Below are 18,836 nucleotides of genomic sequence, written 5' to 3' on the forward strand. Positions count from 1 at the left end.
ATGAAGTTCAGATAAAGAACTGCTTTAATTGCTACATAGTCTGCTTCACTGTTATTTTAGAAAAAGCTGGATGCAGATGTTACACGAATGTAAATGCAGATTTCAGGAAACACGTTAAAAGCCACAGAGGAAACCTTAAAAATATAACAGAAATAATTCCCTCTGGAATATGAACACAAGCAGATTTCCACTCCCACAACTACATTTAAGATAGCAAGCATGTTGTTTACTTCACTGAACTTCAGAAACGGGCAGTCACTCAAAGACGGGTTGCATTAGCTGACAGCTACTAATAACAAAGACTAACAATACCTGTTCTAGCAGGTTCATTTTCCTACAGGCAGAAAGGCCGTGTTCCCATTGCCACCCTCCATTGCAGACGCTTGCTTAGAGCAGCTTGCAGACCAGCTTTCCATCTGCAAACTGGTGTGCGACCCCACTGCTGCCCTGCCTGCCGAGAGCTTTTCCATTACAGGAACCACTGTCATGGTAACTTGTCTTTCCATTCCCGTCACCTCTGGCTGTTTTGCTACTTATGGCCCTTGGCGGTCAATTTTGCTGATTGTATTGTAAAGGATTTAGGTTGAGAGCTTTCTGTCAGGTTTGGAAGGTTTGTTTCTGCTTCTGACCTTGTAGGAACACTGTGGGCACACAGAGGCACAGAAAGGATTAAAAGCTGTTTCTTTCCCTCTTTACAAAGAACCTGTTGATTTATGGATGACCGTGAATGGATGTGTATTTCCAGAATTCAGAAAAACTACCTGCAGTTTTCTGTATCTTCACAGACTTCTAGTATGATCTCAGGTCAACAGCCATTGAGTCTTGCATCAGTCCTCACGTATGTTATCCCAATAAGTGTTATTCAAAGAAATAAATGCATATGTGCTGAGGTGTTGCACCAGACCCCTAATGGACAGCGGGGTTCCACAGAGAGAGAGAGGGATCTTGAGATAAATTCAAGAGAAGTCTGGCACACATCAGAATGTAATCTCTTCATATCATTGCAAGGATTTATTTAGGAGAGCCTCTCTCTAAGTTACATTACTGTCAGGTAGTAGAGCACCACCTGCAGTTTTTGAATTATTTGAACATTTGCAGTCTTTAAACAATTAGAATTGTCAGAAAGAAAGACAGCCCATCAATCAGAAGTTTTCACAACTCTTTCTCATTTGTATGTAGATTTATAAACCTCATATTGTCAAATAATAGACTATAGAATAGAACCCTTCAACAATTTCATCTTTTTTTTCTTTTTTTTTTCAATCTTTGTTTTCTTTTAAACCCTACAGCATTGGATACAGACCAGAACTTAAAACTGTCAAAGTGGAACTGAAGGAACTGCTCTCTTTGGTCAAACTAATGGTTCTGTTAGTCCACCGTTGTCTTGGGTAATGACCAGTCCCAGAAGACATCTGAGTGAGGAAACCACCAGGAAATTCACAGCTAGTCAAGGTAGTACTTAAAGTAGCCATTAGCCTTGGGCAACAAACTACAAGAGTCAGCAGCCTGCATGTTTTGTTTATACATGAACAGCTTTGCTTGTACCTGCAGAGATGGGCATTAGCCACTGAAGTCCATGGACTACAGGCCCTTACTCCATCCCAAGCCTTCTCTTCTCCAACAAGGCTGAACACCAGCCTTGGTGCTGTAAAGAGAGGTCGACTTGAGGTGCAAAAAGTTGAAAATCTGTATTCTGGGACAGCCTGGGATTAGGGGTTACTGTATCCTGGAGAAGGGAGAAGGAAAAAGCTTCCCAGCAGGAGTGGAGAAAGAGAAAAAAGGGAGAGAAAAGAGCATCTCCTGCATCACCACTGAGCCCTTCCGGCACCCCTCCAGCACTACAAATGCTTAAACAGCCCTGTTCCTTCTCAAAGGTGGAAGCAAAACTCCAAAGCTTGGTTGAAATGAGGTATTTCTATTCTTTAAAGACAGACTGGTGCCTTGTGTAAGCGCTGAGTCCATGCAATAACATATCTTACATCATTATAATAAACAAAGCCTTTGACAATCTGTGCAATAATACATTCTTCAGATCAATTAATTCAAGTTTAAACATTTCTCACATGTCACAGGCTGTCTGAAGAGATTTCTTCAAAAAAGAAGAACTCTTCAAGTCTGAAAGTCAGGTGGAGAGGGAGAAAAGAATTAAATTTTTAGTTCAGTAAATGAATATCTAACAGCAAAACATTTGGATAAAATCTGTTTATCTGGCTGCTTTTCCTTGAAAGCAAATGAGAGTTATCTTCTTATTTGAGATTTATTCTTTCAATTTCTGTTCCCAAATTTATTCCTAGTCTAAGATCTTATGTTCTCAGATTCCCTGCTCATCAAATTTCATAGCTGTATGTCCTGAAAAATGAGATTTTAGAAAAATAAAGATCAAAAGATTTTTTTTTTCTCAGTTATTTTTATAGGCACTGCATTATTTCCTGTGGGAAATTTTGCAAGAGGGAGATTTCAGACTGCTTACGGTATACATTAGAGTGAGAATGTAATTCACAACCGGGGCAGCTCCTTTGACCTGTTTTGTTGCTTGTTTGCTTTGACTGAGCTCAGACTAGCAGATTTCGCAGTTGGTTTGCAACTTGAAAACATAAGTTGAGTAATGAGATGAAAATATCTCACAACAAATAATCCTGAAAAACATGTGGTTTATTGGTTTGCGAGCTAGGAAGTGACATAAAACATCCAGACAGGGAGACTTTTCGTTTAGTGCATCAGCTCTGCATACTAAGAGTACATTTCTTCCCATAAAGTATACACAACAAAGTATTTAAAGTTGTTCAGATTCAAAGCCATAACCATCTGCTTATCACAGACATCTGTTGCTTCAAAGCAAAGGACTACATGAATGGTTCAGAAAGCTTTAGAGCTCAAAAGATGCCTTTGCCAAGAGACTAATGGAACACATGAATATACATAAATTCCCAAAATACAAAACCTGCTGTCTTCTTCCTTGGGTGCAGTTACACCAGCTCGGTATGTGAGAGCTGAGTTGCAGAGGAAAGAAATAATAAGAGTTACCCCAGCTGTTACCTGTGTCAGTACTGAAAATTAAAGATTTTGTCACTCTCCAAACACTCTAGAAAAGCAACATCTTCCTCCATCAGCAGAGGAGTCTGACTTTCACACCAATCCCTTACGTCTCTGAGTTGCTCCTGCCAATGCACCTTCAAAACATGATTGTTTCCATCATACAACCTTCTTTCTATAGAACCTTTCCCTGTTCTTGCTGAGGGAGGTGACACCCCAGCTTCACTGGAAACAACATATTGCAGCTCCACAGCCCTGTGTGTCTCTTGATTTCCTTGCTATTTTGAACCCCAGGTCTGACTGCCTGGCTGAAGTCAAGGAGGACATTCCCATTGACCACAGCAAACTGTGGTCATCTCCCTAATGGACAGTGCCCTTGTCCCCATGTGGTTTTGCATTGCCATGGAAATGAAGGTCAACAGCAGGGCTGGGAGGTGTAACAAGGTCTTTGGAGCAGCATCGGTGTTCCTCAGAGCACCTGATTCAGGAGGTGATTGTGGTGGCGTATCTGCAATAAGTGAAGTTGGTATTGTCCTGTGGGTGTGGGCCAGATTTCCACTGTGAGGGTTGGAAGGTAGAGTTTGCACCCTGCAGACCTGTGGGTCTAGAGAGAAGGACTTGCTAAAGGTTACTGGGAGCTGGGAAAAAGTGTGAGCCAAATAGAAAGTGCAAAGTCAGAGGGATTAGCTGCTTTTGGAAAGGCCGCAAGGAATGTGAGGGGGCTAGAGGCTGTCTGGACAGAAAGATACTGGGAGCTGTGAGTACATTATATTTCTGACTCAGGTTAATACCGCTTGTACCTGGTCAGTGGAGCTAATCAAGCTTCCTGTCACAACAGCTGGTTTCCGTTCATTTATCACCTTATTTGCATTTGTGCAGCCATCAAAAGTGAAGGGATGACCTCACAGGGAAGAAGAGAAATTTGGGATTTCAATGCTTGTCTACCAGGCCAGTTGATGACAACACATACATGAACTGCAGAGAGAGCAAGGAAATATTTAATGACCTTAAGCTGTAGTGCGAAGCTCATAGAAAGTTGATCCATCCCTGCAATAAACTCCAAATAACAATAGAGAAAGTGGGTAATTTAAATATGAGAAGGAAGAGCAAGATAAATTTTTATAAAGCAATCAAAATATTTCTTCTGTCATTTTTCCTCTTAATCACATTATCTGTGACCTCTTAAACATTACTATAAAGCATATAAAATCCCACAAGACCTCAAGTTCATCATGGTGGTTACACACCGTTTTTGGGATCACTGACCCTGCTTTATAAGCTGCCCTTCTGCTTTTTATTTTCTTTTGCACAGATTTTGTGTTTTGCTGTCAGTTTCCCATTGTCCTTGAAACTGGAGTAACAAGAAATTGAAGAAATCAGACAGTTCTCCATGTTGATCACAAACAGAGAACAGAAGTTATCAGTGATCGGAAAACAAGCAGAGCCTGCCTGAGCCACGCACAGATCCTGCTCCTTACACTACTCACAGGCAAAACATTTCTAGGAAGATAAGTTAGTTATTTATTGTGCCAACATATGCACATTATTCAAAGCAACAGCAAAACAACAACATTACAAGTATTAGGAAATCAATCTCCAGTTTAGATTATCTCAGAGTTTTTATGAGACAAGACAATATATTAAGTTTGCTTCAGCAAAATAAAGCCCTTTACTTACATGGTTTGCAAGAGCTTCCAGCAGCCAGAGTCTCTGAATTGCAGTGCATGCTGATATTGTGCTTTGCTGAAAGCGCCCTAACTTTGGCACTGGAGACGGCACATAGTTCACTGGTGCTTCAGATTGATAAACAATTTCCTTTAAAAATGCTCTCGCATGTTATTTTATTGATGGTACACACTGACAGTAGACTGCAAAGCAGAAAGCCTCTCTGGTATTATGAGGAAAGCGTTTCCTCAGCTGAATCCGAAAAAAAAAAGGAGCCCTTGACCTCAACAAGTAGAATAAATCTACTATATCTGCTGGCTCTTTTCTGAGTGCATACTTGAGCAGTAACATAAGAGGGAGCGATCGGAGTGCAGAAACTGTGGCATGTCGTGCTCTGTACCCGTGGAGTATGTGAGCAATGCTTTCAGTGCAGGCACAGCAAAATGAAAACACAATGCATGTTTCCAGCTTGTATTTTGTTCACATATTTTAAAAATAAACCAAAGATGACAGACTTCTCTACTTTAGTTCATGACTCTCAAGTGGCAGCGCTCTCAGCTCTGTCCCCTCTGCTGAGGTTCCTTACATTCCAGATGAGTTTACTGCTGACTTTCTAGTTCAAATCTCGATTTCTGAGAATCTCTGTATCTCAGCCAGGAAATTCAACCCAGGCTGAATTTTAGCATTTTGGACATCATAAATGCAATAAATCACCGGCAAGCAAAATGAGTGTTTTTCAGGTATTTTGTTTTCTCCTTCAACATGTCACTTTATATATTCTTTTCTTTTCTTTTCTTTTCTTTTCTTTTCTTTTCTTTTCTTTTCTTTTCTTTTCTTTTCTTTTCTTTTCTTTTCTTTTCTTTTCTTTTCTTTTCTTTTCTTTTCTTTTCTTTTCTTTTCTTTTCTTTTCTTTTCTTTTCTTTTCTTTTCTTTTCTTTTCTTTTCTTCTTTTCTTTTTTTCTTTTCTTTTCTCTTTTCCTTTCTTTTCTTTTCTTTTTCTCTTCTCTTCTCTTCTCTTCTCTTCTCTTCTCTTCTCTTCTCTTCTCTTCTCTTCTCTTCTCTTCTCTTCTCTTCTCTCTCTTTTCTCTTTTTTTTTTTTTTTTTTCCTTTCCCCTCTCTCCTTTGGTCTACTTAAACTTATTAAACTTCATAAAAAAAAGAAATTGCTTTTGGAACAAGTCCTCAGTAGAACAAATAATGAGACGAATATGAAAAGCAAGATAATTATGTAGCTTAAAATAAGTATATGTAAGGATTCAGGAAAAAAAAATATGCTTCCTGCTCCATTGTAAAATTATATTTACACAAATAAAGACATTATTTTAAACCGAGCCATTCAATTCCCAGACAATGAGGACAGAGGTTTTATGGAGATGATGAAAAGGCCCCCATATTTTAGGCATAATAAAAGGAGTAAGACAGTGATAAGAAAGAAAGAAAATCAAAGTCTTCATTCATTCCATTGTCTTCAGTTGCAAAAGAGGGAAATAGGGAAACAAACTTACAGTCTAAAATCAAATTTTCAAATATCATAAATGCAATATTCCTGGCTCTCTGAATCACAAAGACTGAAAAAAAGCCCTCAAAACTTTTAATAAGCATTTCTAGCTTGAGAAAATAATAGTTTTTAATGAAGAATGATCAAATGATCTCTTTTATCTAGTGTGTTCTTATTCTTTTGTTACAATGGACTTGAAAAATCCCCTGTATGTTTTATATGTGTGTTATCAAGGTTTTTCTTGAACCTCAGACTCGGGTTCAGCTTTTCTTGTTAATTCCTTTTTTTTTTTTTTTGCAACTTTAGTGAGACACTAAAACACATGAAACACATGTACAACTTCAAAGTTGTTTATCGGTAATGAGATTGTTTCTTCCAGTTGAAGTTGGCTAGTAGCATCGATATATTGTGTTGAATGAGAGGAGTCTTAGTTTCAGTTTAGTTTCCATTTATATCCACTTCCTTTGTCAAATACTGAGACTTCTAAGTCTACAATAAATTAATTTCTACTCTTTTCAGCTCTCCCTACTGTTTCCCCTTCCCTGTCTCCACTAACATCTTCAAAATATAACGCACCATCAAACCATATGTGTATATGTTGAATTTCAAAGTATTGGCACTGATTTGTTTTTTTTTTTAAATTAAAATTCACATTTGAAAGTTGTTGCTTTTATACTAATGTGGGTGCAAGTATTGTTCTTCAGACAATAAAACACCTTTTCTCCGCAGTGGGCTCAAGTCTCCTACCTGGGGCTTCTTTTCGTAGGTGGGTGCTGAGCTCCCCCCGGCTGGCTCCTGCTCCTGCCATGCCAGACCTCTTCCCCTTGCTAAGCCATCAGCAAGCATGTTTTCTCTCTTGCTCCCAGTCCAACTCTTCTATTTTTAGAAAATAGCTGGGATTTTTTTACTTTTAACCTTTTTGTGATGTGGAGGCCTTGTGGCCTGGTTTGTAGGAGCAAGGCTTGGCCCACAGGACTACTCATGGCTGCCCAGTTTTGAGAGGTCAGCCCCATGAGTGGGACATGTCGGGATCCCATCCAGCTTTCTGTGCATAACTACAAGAGGCTAAACTTCAAAACCTGCTTGGGAGCTACTGCCTGCTTCCTTGTGAAGTGTTTTGAGACAAGCAGAATATACACCTCACTTTCGAGAACCTAATCTTGTTTTCAGTACAGACATCTGAAACACCACTAATTTGTGTGCCAGCTAATTACTCCCAGGCAGGACTCTGTTTCTGTCCCAAGGATCTGGCTTTCCCCTAGGGAAGCAACAAGACATTGGGCAGTGCACTTGCAGCCGCCGTGCATGGATGATGCCATTTCTGCCCCAGCCTGTTCCAGCCAGAGCACAGCTGTGTGAGTCCTGCAGGTCCCAGGGGATTTCATTTTCCTGTGGCTGCGGGCACTTGTGTCTCACGACTGGAGGCAGGGGAGGTCTCTGAAAATATCAACTGCTTTGCAGAGTATTGTGTATGCATTCACAGGCTTTTATATAGGAGTTAAGAAAACAGTTCACAAACTAAGGGTCACAGTTATAATTGCAGCTGTGAATGTGAAAGTGGAAGCTTGGCCAGGACCCCAGAAGCTGTAAAGCATACAGAAGTGCATGAGACTTGTCGGGTGAAGCCTGTGTCATGATCTACCACATCAAAAACGTTTAAATCCTTTTTTATTTTTTTTCCTGGTAGAAGTGTAGACGCTTATATGTAAATTAAACACTTATGTTTCTCATTGATCTTTCAAACAACCCCCAGAAGGCTGGTTGGGTTGTGCTGGCCATGGGCTGGGAGCGCTGCTCTGCTGGCATGACGCTGCACGGCTACCTCTGAGATCCTGAGAAAGTGTAATAGGTCCTATGTCTGATGTGACACAGTCCATTAAACTGCCTTGATCAGACTTGGGTTTGAAATTATCGGATTTTATGCACAGCTTTAAAAAATTTGGCCATCACAGGGTTATACATCCCAGTAGCTGTTATTTCCAGTGTCAGCTCATGAGGCTTTTACAAAGCCCACATTTAGTTACTTAGTGAGAGATGCAACATATGGAGTTAACAGGAACCACAAGGCTCATTTTCACTATTGCATACAAAGACTGTGCCAGAAGGACTGAAACACTGATTTAGTGGCAATGTAAGATGACGTGGCAGGTAAATGTGAACTAGAGAGCACATTTCCCAATATGGTAAGGTTTTGTTGTCTTTAGATGGTTCATCTGGAGATAAACTGTGCCATTTTTTTGCTCTGTGGAGGTACAGTGCTATCTAAAGGCACTTATGCTGTTTCTAGGATAAGCCTTGGGCCACAGGTCGTTTTGGTGGAGGCACCGGGCTGCTCTGGATCAGTTCAGTCTATCATGACTTAATCGGTCTGTCCCTGACAGAGGCAGCCTGTCTGCTGCAGTGCTACCTCAGGGGTGTGCACCACGGTTCCCAGTACTCCATGAGGACATGTTTGCAGAGATGCAGTGTTAGAATAGAACAACAGGAGTGATTTGGGTTGAAAGGGACCTTTGGAGTTCATCTCATCCAACATCTGCTCAAAGCAGGTCTAATCAGCTGGCAGCTGTCTCTGCAGTATGTTCCATGATGACTTTATTATTCAGGGTTTTCCACTCCATACAGCACATCTGACCTCCTTTACCCCCAAGAGCAAGGAGCTGACTCAAATATTATGATCCAGAGAGACTTTCCATTTCTTACCCCAGGTAATTACAAACTCTTGATTATTGCAATATCTGATCGCCTAGTCATTTAATTATACTTATCTGGCGTGGAAGCCAAAAAAAATCTCATTTCACAGATGTGAACCAAGGGCACAAGGATAAAATTATTTGCCAGAGATCACATAGTCTGTGCAGAGTAAGAAATTGAGTGCTCATCTCTTAGAGCTGGCATCCTACCTACTGTCACCCTCTCTGTGCATTCCTGCTATTAGGTAGCTATTAGTTATTAATAGCCACCCTGCTATTACAGAGAATTTTTTAAGGCTAGGGGCAAAGTAACACAGGACTTGTGAGACACCAGCTATGTAATGGGCTCCAGTGGTGAAGCTGAAATTGGGGGAAAATTTCAAAGTCCTAACACTGCTGCTGTACATGTGGTGGGCAGCTGTGCTAGGGATCATCGAACGAATTATTCTCCTTAAAATCCAGCCCTTTTGACAATCTGGAATGGGATCCAAATTAGTAAAAGTTGGGTCCACTGCTGTCATTAAGAATTCCTTTTATATTGATAAAAAATTATATGAAGGTGAGTATTGTTGTAACTTTTTTAAATTGCAGGCCTGGAAAAATATACTTAAGATATCTGGAATAATTTTTTTTTTTGTTTAAAATTCAGTTCATACATAAGAAGGGCTTAGGACGAATTGAAAGACAAGATAGTCTTGTCTTGAAAGACAAAAATGAAAATGAAAATGTTTAAACAAGTGGCTCATATGCATGGCCCTCACATTTTGATCTCACATTTAGCTTTTGGTGAGTAATACTGTTTTATGCACGGTCCCACCAGTATATATAAAAATGGCATGTAGCTAGGCAACAATATATTACTTCTGGGAGAAACAAAAATAATATAGCATGGGTCTCAGATCTGTGCTAGACTTGTTCTGCTTTCTGCAGCAATCTAGTTAAGCTTCTTTGCAGCCCCTATGTGGATGTCCCATACTGTCAACCCGTCTTGAACCATGCTGCATACCTTCTCAGACTTGCCGAGCCTGCCAAATCAGGACTGCAGCAATATCTCACTTAAGGTGAGATGCTAATGGCACTTTTTTGCCTGGTCTCAGCTAGTATATTAACTAGTGAACAACAGGCAAGGACTCAGGAACTACAAATTCCTGTTGATGCTTCAAATTGCACACTAAAAATGAAGAATTCTGACTTTTTAATGTGTAATTTCTTTTAATTTTCATGTCATTAATGTATAAAAAGATAATATCCTTTTTAAAGCTGTAGTGGGTAACATCTTGTCTGTGTAACTTCTCAGTCTTGAAATGTGAATAGCCAGATCTTGAGCTGACATAGATCAGCACTGCTGCACAGACTGCAAAGGCAGCATAATTCATTTACACCAACTGAAGGTCTGGCTCAGAAATGTGCAGAAACCCTTTCAAGTCACATGAGTGCCACTGGAAGATGACTCAGGACCTGACAGCTACCATGACTTTATATGCACATCAAAGCTTATCCTTAGGCCCTTTACCGTACCTCATGAGAGCTGAACATTTATTTTTGAATGCTTCACTGAGCTATATAATTTAGAAACATCAACGACACATACCATTAAAACCCATCAAACGCAAATCTCAAGCTCAGATACAAATGTCCTGAGCCTGCAATTGAGGAGCTGTGTCATCTTCCATTTGAGGGTCAGAAAGAATTTTTAAATAAAGTGCCTTGTCTCTTAGAGGTCAGACAACATGGATGAAGCCTGGAGATGCTTTAATGCAAGCACATTCTCTCTCTTCCATTGTGGATGCATGATCAGCCAAAAGCAAAACTCATTTCAACTACTGCTCCTTCATCAGAGATAGGAAAGCAAAATAAACTTTCTGGCAATTAGAAAGTATGCTTTCTATCAGCAGCTTGTCACTTTCCCATCAAAGAATCTGCTGCTTATGTACCTTCAACGTGATGGTAAAACATTACATTTAATCTTTTGACAGTTTAAGAAAATGGTCCTTTTTGCAACAGATCAAATCCCCCGAAATTATATCTGTAGCCCTTCCTTCTCTACAACCTTGGAAAAAACAGGCAGAAACAAAAATCTGTGCCCCAAAATATCACGTTCAAGATATATCTGGAAACTTGAGACAGCTTTCCTCCTTCAAATTAATCAGTCTTTTCACCAGATCTGGAGTGAGGTTGAGGCTATTTCAGACCAAGCTATTGAAAACATCAAAGAGAAATGTTCTTTCCTTGCAGTGAGCTGGAACCAATCTCATTCCTGCAAGTATGAAGTTTTCTGACACAAAGGCAACCCTGACCATCCCTCATGGGTGTGCCGTGAGGGGAGGCATCTCTTTAACTAGGTAGAGAAGCAGCAACTTACAGTGTATATCACTATTTGAAGAACAGCCCAATTTGAAAAAAAGTGAACAGCTGCATCACTGATACAAACTAACATAATGACATATGGTTTCTTCATTTGTGAAAAGGCTTTGGGAACTGAAAAGCAGATTGCAGCTTTGCAGAATGAACTGGTGCTGGTGCTCTTGTTGCACGTAGCTTAAAACTTCTTAAGCAACACAAGCTTGTCTGGATTGAGTTTTGTTTTCATTTTTGTTTGTTTGTTTTGGTCGGTTTTGTTTGTTTGTTTGTTTGTGTTTGTGGGTGTTTGTTTGGGGTTTTTGTTTGTTTGTTGTGTTGTGGTTTTTTGTTTGGTTGGTTTGTTTTTTCTTGTTTAGTCCAAAAATAGAATTGCTTCAGCTCTGTTCAAGCTTAGTGTTGTTCCATTTATCTTCAGTTTTCTTCTTGAACACACCATTTTCCCAGATTGCTTTCCAGATACTTCTATGTGAGGGACGGGAGTGTAGTAGCTGTAGCAGGGCACTGAGGGCTCTTTGCACTGCTATTGACCCTGATCCTACTTTCCTTCTGTTTTTCTTCTGTTAGTCTGTTCTGCTTCTCAGGCTTTCCTTTAGCCTAGCTGATATCTGGTTTGATTAGAAGTCCTGGTACATTTTCCAGTTCTAACATTTAATAGAAATAATGAAGGAGAAGAGTTTCTCGACTGCTCCAGCCACAGGAGATGCTGCTCACAGCACAAGAGACTGCTGAGGAGAGGAGCATTGGTCATAGAACAGCATCCCCCAGCCTTATCACCATTCCAGTGTAAGGTTTGCTTTCCCATGTCCCCAGCAGAAAGCTGCATACAAAGCTATTTTGCATTTTCTTACAATCTGCTGCAATCAAACTTGAGACCCCAAACTTCCACAAGCAGTGTGCTCTGCGGTGGCTGCAGTATGTGCACCCACACATCTGCGGTTGCAGGGCCTCATTTTTGTGTGTGAGAGCCCTGTGGGGTGTAGCCTGTGTCGTCAGGCCCCTTGCTGCAACAGGGGATGTCCCACACGAGGAATGAGGAGCGCTGCAGCATCCACCAGGAGAGGGCACCTAACTGAACTCTATTTTTCAAGATATAGTTGAAGAAATCAGTACATCCATCAATTTTCTATGTAGTAGGGCTAGGTTTAGCACAGAAATTTGCAGATTGAGCTCAGTATTCTTCCTGATTTACCTTTTGGGTAGTAAACCCATAAACCCCTGGGGTTCAGGTAACACCATGCTAAGGAGCCCTGCCTCCCTTTCCTCGCCTCCCTGAGCACCCTATTCCTGGTTACACAGTGACCCACAGCTGCAAGACCAGCCTAGCCTAGCCCCATTGTCCCCATCTCGTCACCCCCTCAGGCAGAGGTCTGCAGGCTGCCAAGGCCTGACAACTGGACCCACTCCCATTCCCACACCAGACACTTTCTGTTTTGTGGACACTCAGGCATTTCGACTATCCTACTGCCAGTATAACTTGCCTTTTCTCATCACCTTTCAGACACCCAAGGCACAGAGACCTCCAGCAGCAGCCCCTGGATTCTGCCCTTCTGCAGAACAGGGCTGGTGTTGCTGCCGTCTCCAGGAGCTCTTAAGATATTTTTAAAGCTACCACATTGCTGTGACTTCACTGCTGCCCATGCATGACAGACATGCTGTGATGAGGTGACAAGGTGCCTGGAGAAGAGCCTTTTTTAATGAACAATGACATAAGCTGGAAGCAGTAGGAACCGGTGATCTGAAGTATATGTCAGCAGAAGTAGGGTACATATATGGTGTGTAGGCTCAGTATATGTGCATGTGCTGAAATACAGATGCCCCAAGGCTAGCTGTGGCCTCCAGCACTGATATGTAGGTAAAAGCAACAGTTTTCTCAGTCTTATCTGAAAGAGGTTTGGACTCAGGCCCCGTTACATTAATGCCTTCAGGCATTTAGTTGGGTGAAGCAACGCTGTTTCTGTGGAAGCTCTCAGTGCAGCCCTGCCTGGGCACTGTGCTGAGATCCAGCCTTTGCTCTTGGGCAGCCAGGGTGAAATTACGTCTTCAAAAGCTAGAAGGGGTGTGCTGGAGCTGGCGCCAAGGCCTGCCTTTGGCACCCACACAACAGAGGCCTGAGACGTCTGCTACACATAAGTAATGTTCTGAAGGCCTAAATAGATAAATATTATAGCTGTTGGCGAAAGGAAGCAGTGCCAGACGCTTTTGGCCAGTGGAACAGGAACCATTGCCTCATGTTGAAAAGGCTTTGGATGTTTAGGGCTTGTAAAAGTCAGAGGGAGGAAGCACTGGTAATGATACCTGACACATATTTGCTTCATTGATGGACAAATTAACCTTGATTATCCAATTTATAAATCAGCTTTAAGTGGAAGAGGCCTTCCTCACCCCCCACTGCTGCATATTTGGGGGATTAAGTTGTTTGTTTTTAGTGATAAATTAGAAACATCTGCTTCCGCTGACACGCTGGAAAGGAGGCACGTACAGCAAAGCGGCTGGATGGGCTGCTTCGATGCTGGGTGGGATTCGGTACCAGGGCACGGTCCTGCCAAGCTCTGGCCACAGGGTCCAAAGGAATGAGGCTGTCTCCTCTCTGCATGAGGGCTTGGTGGGGCAGGGGAGGTGCGTGGCTGCTCCTGGGCTTGCTCAAGATGTTTTCTGGGGACGTCAGAGTGGCAGCGAGCATCTCCAGCGGCATGTGCTCAGCAGGGCTTTCCTTTTAAGGGTGTCTTGGCAGTTCTTCCATTCAAGCAAAACTGTTTCTGCTATGGGATCATCAAGTGCTAATGTCAAGGAATCCAAACCTCATGCCAGAGTCATCCCAGAGGTTGCTCAAGCGTGAGCAATGATGGCAGATAGCAGTCCGGCCACCCTTTCTGATGAAGAAAATGTGCTAATTGAGGGAATCGAGATGTTTTACAACCCTGGCATATCCCCACAGAGGTGATACAACTTCCTGATTGCAGAGACAGGTTGGAAACAGCCAAGAGACACATGTCAAAGCAATTCACATGGGCTTTTGCTACATACAGGATGTATGAAAACAGCCCTCCTGGCTACAAAATGTTATCTGCAGGAGTGGAAAGCTGGGGCTAAATCTTACCAGGTACAGGAATCCCAATATAACCTGGGCATTTGGGGAGCCAGACCCATGATGGACCTTGTCTGTGCATCGCCTTTTGGCACCCTGCCAAAGAGAACTGAAAGGATAGTTTAGGCTTCAGTGTGGCTTGGATCTCACTGCAGGGTTTTATTACATGCCCGGTTGGGCTGCAGAAACAGATGCTTTACACGCACCAGTTGGATTTTTCTTTTTCAGCCTTTGGCAACTAAAACTCTCAGATGGCAGCCCTGTTTCCCAGGGACAAAGCATGCCTGCAGGAAGGGAGAAACCAAGATGGCTAGGTTATTTCTAACAGCTTCTGTTCCCAAGATGCCCACTTTTTTTGCCTCAATATTTTCTCCAGGTGAGCTTGAGGACTGTGTGCAAGATTTTTGGATAATCCATTGGGTCTGTCAGAGCAAGAAACCCCAGGCAGGTTCAGTGCATGCTTTCAGACTGGCTGTCTGCTACAGGTCTGATGAGCTGGACACCTGTACCGTTCGGATGTGACGCAGTGCAGTGTAAATGTATTTCTGTCTGACAAACTCCAGGCACAGACATTTTGAATTGCGGTTCTGCTTGAAGCAGGCTACAAAATCAGGACTGAGGTGCGTGGCCCATCATCATGCAGGGAGACATCCTAGACATCCTGCCGGGGACACTCGGTTCTCCTTAAAAAGCTGAAGGTAACCTCCAGAATCCCCTTCTGATGTAGAGCATGGTGTTCCAGATGTAAAGCTTAAAATACAGTGAAATGCAGCCCCTCCTCTAGAGAAACTGAAAAATACCCACTGCACATCTACAGAGCCAGGTGAGCAGCAGAGCCCTCCGAGAGCTGGGGACAGCTCTGGGCAGAGAGGACCTGCTCTCTCTGGGGTGCAGGAGGGAGGGGAAAGGTAGCAGGACAATCTGTTTCACAGCCAGCCGGGACCACTGACTCTTCTTGTCCTGTGTAAACTATTTTTTTCTGCCTGATTGCTCATGTTACTTGATATTTGCATTCCCATTGGGGGCACTCAGATACCTGATGAAGTTGATGATGATGAAGTTGAATCAAGAAATGAAACTTTTCTTTCTTTTCCCTTTACCTGAGCTGGGAAAAGAAGTGAAAATTTCCTTCTTCCAGGAAAGAAGCGGGAGCTGTGATGTGGACACGAGGCCTTTATGCAAACTGCTTTGCTGGAGTGTAGACCATCCTATTCCCAACCCCAGAATCACTGCCTCTCCCTGGAATGATTTCTCACTGCCCCACCTCAAAGCTAGAGCTCAGAGATCATCTGCAGATGTGTATTGCCACTTTCTAGCAGGAATGCCTGCACTGAATAACAGAAACAGTAACTCAAAGAGAGGCCAAAGCAGCCTTGGTCTTCCTCCAGCCATCAGAAAATCAGCTGTCAGGACTTCCAAGTATTGCTGCCTTCCCACATCATTTGAGCAGAGGTTACAGGACAGGCCATTGGCCACTGTTGATTCAGGGACGGATGGCTGCTATCGGGTTCTCCTGAGAAACTCCCTGTGAGGGAGGTGGAAAAGGGGGAGTCCCTGGGTAAATACATAAACATGCCAGGAAAATGGAAGGGTTATGAGAAGGACAGTACGAGATTGGTAATTTTCAGGAGGAAAAGGAACTGAAAAGAAGTTGGAGACAAGTAAAGATGTGTGGGATGGGGATTGCTGCTAAAGCAGGGCTGTGATCAAAGACTGTTCTCGGGTTTAGGACCAAAAAAGGACAGGCTCTGGAAGACAACCTTCAGAACACATCCATACAGAGCTGGAGCTCGTAAAGACTCAAAGGAGCCAACTGCTCTGTTAAAAAAATACAAACGACATGGTGTCTGGAACAAGAAATAGATGCAAAAAGTAGCCTAAAGTGTTTCTCTGGTAAGTCCCAAAAGAGCCACTTCCATTCTTTTGTTATGGTGAAATGGGACTCAAAAGACCAGTCTGGGATGTGTCAGGGAGGTTGATCAATCCCCAGGTGAACTGAAGCTCAGAAGAGCGGCACCGTGCAGGAACATCAGTGCAGGGCTAGCAAGGCTGGCGTAACATCAAGTTTTTATAGACTGCTGAAAAGGGAAAAGACTTTTGGTCCTGCGTCGTAAGTGCTAGTGAGAATAGCAGACATGTGTTCCAGCACAGGGAATGTCTCCCTCCAAGAAAAGGGAGAGTTTTCCTGGACAAATCCAGAAAGAGTTCAGACTTTTTTTTTTTCTTTTTTTCCCCCAAGGGTGAAAAATAGAATAGAGGTCCCTCTCTCAGCAGCTCACAGATCTGGTCCCCCCGTGCTGCTGTGACAGGGTGCCCATGTTGGCCTGGACCCAGCCATGAGACCTGCTGGACCGACAGAAAGAGGTGGGATGAGCAGGGTGGACACACACCTCTTCAGCTCTGCCCTTTGAATCCTCCGTGTTTTCATAGCATTGTCACACCCTGTTTTTATTGCACATTTTTTAAACCAGATTTCAGGTCCCGCCTCTGTTATTAATACCCTTTCTGCTCTCATTTTTCCTGAAAGAAAAATATCTTAATTGAAAGAATGTAGCAAAAACTGAGAGAAATAAAACAGAGGGCATGAATTACAAAACATCCGAAAAAAACATCCCACTACTGAACAGTTCCCTTCCTTCCACAGTTTTAACTTTGGACTCTAGCCAGATGTTCCTGTTTGTTGCAGGGTGTTTGATTTGGGGTTTGGGGTCTCTCCAAAGGGGGAAGGCAGAGTGTAAGCTGAAAATAGGATGGGTGGCCTGATGGTGTCCAAACACAGTCAAGTATCTCCATTAAATCTTGTTTGAGATTTGGCCTCCACTTCTGTAGGCCCCACTCGGGTCTGAGAGATGCAATACTCATGCAGATGAGGAAGACAAATTCAGTAGATAGACTGAAGATGAGCCAATACATTTAAGCCAGCACGACATATGGACTCTCACATCTCTGCCTAGGAATGATTGCTCCCCACAGATTTCTTCTAGGTTTGCCCAGAAGAAGTAAAACATCCCAGACAGTGAGACTTTTCCCCTCTTTCCCTCTGGAGTGTTTTATAGCTGTATACCTCTCACTGCCAGGATCTTTTTTTCCCATTATGCACGGTCTATTCTTCCACTTTAAAAATTATCTCCATTATCCTCTGTGATAAGAATTGATTTTGTACTAAACACTTCTGCCCTTCCCAACACGTACACCTCACACAGAAATGTGTAAACTATTTGATCATATTGTCCTATCATCCACACCCCAAGCTTTAGTGAAACCATAAGGTATCTTTGAAGACTTGAGTCAGGTCCTCTGCAGTTCTGACTTCATTGCTTTGAGCCTTCTCATCTGCATCTGAGGTGAGGCTTGATGCTAGACACCCAGGAACAGATTCACACTGCTTTTCTAAAATAAAAAATGAATCCTAATTTATGAAGAACCCAAACAACTTATTTCAGCACTGGGAAATCAGAGTAATATGGATTTCTTCTTCAACCCAACAAAGAAACTATTCTACTGATCTGCACCTCTTACTTTAGAGAAACTATAAGCAGAAATGAATACCTTTTGTTTACAGTTGCAGCCCCATGCCTGTAACTAAAATGTAAATCTGGCTAGAAATTATCTCACTTGCAGCCTTTATCTTCTGGGTACAGCCTGCAAAACCTCTAGATTTCTCTGCCAAGGCAATCACATAATTGCATTGCTGTCCTTTTGATTAACAAAAAGAGAATCATTTCACTGGAAAAAATGGAGTTTGACCTGTTTTGTATCTGTGACAAGAAACCTCTAGGACAGTGCATTTTTAAATGCTTCTTATTTGTTTAAATGCTTCCCGTCTTAGGATTTTCAGTCCCCCGTGAGGTTAAATTTTTCTGGCCAACCTAAATTGTCATTTTGCCATCTGCAATGTGTCTCTGTGGCAACATGAATGTTATTTTGCCATGCCATGACAGTATGCATAATGTTGCTGTAGCATCTGTTTAAGGACTCTGGAAAATAGGCTTACCAGTGCATGGGACAGACCTGTGAATGGACATGTCTTGGAGAATTAAGGATACAAGTCAGCTCTGTCACAGTGAATGGGACAGAGGATCTTCTGTAGGCACTCAAACCCAGCCCTCACTATGCTGGTTTTCTGTGGATTTCTATTTACCTTCTCACATTGTCACTGGGACTGAACCGTAGAAAAGTGCATCAGTGAAGTGTGGAGATGGCAGAGGCTGTGAAATAATGCAAACACTAAGTTTTTTGTTTGCATAATCTTCTGTTATTGCTGTTGCGCCAGAAGCAGTCCCTGTGCCTGAGATGCTCAGTTTCTGAAATGGTCCGGTCTCCTGTGTCATTAGGCAGTGTGGAGCTGGACCAGCCTTCATCACCTGCACTCTCACCTCCCCTTCAGATCAGTGGGGCATTGTGGAGAAAGGACAAGCAATCGCTAAGAGAGGGGAACACGCTACCCAGTCCCCACATCACATAGTCCTCACCCAAGTGATGCCTGATGAAGGTGTCCCCGGCC

General features: G+C 42.5%; 1 protein-coding gene across 2 annotated transcripts in view; it reads right to left on the minus strand.

Moving 5' to 3' along the window:
* C1QTNF7 (C1q and TNF related 7) overlaps positions 1 to 18,836 on the minus strand; it is a 51,509-nt gene that overhangs the window by 30,775 nt on the left and 1,898 nt on the right. The window contains exon 1 of one of the 2 annotated variants that reach the window (XM_082051384.1): positions 4,711 to 5,624. The exons of the other annotated variant lie outside the window; for it this stretch is intronic. The gene's annotated coding sequence lies outside the window, so the exon portion shown is untranslated. Of the gene's footprint in view, positions 1 to 4,710; positions 5,625 to 18,836 lie in introns of those variants that run through there. 2 annotated transcript variants of the gene reach the window in all.

This window comes from Streptopelia decaocto (genome assembly GCF_964273445.1).
Source record: "Streptopelia decaocto genome assembly, chromosome: 4".
Lineage (NCBI taxonomy): Eukaryota > Metazoa > Chordata > Aves > Columbiformes > Columbidae > Streptopelia > Streptopelia decaocto.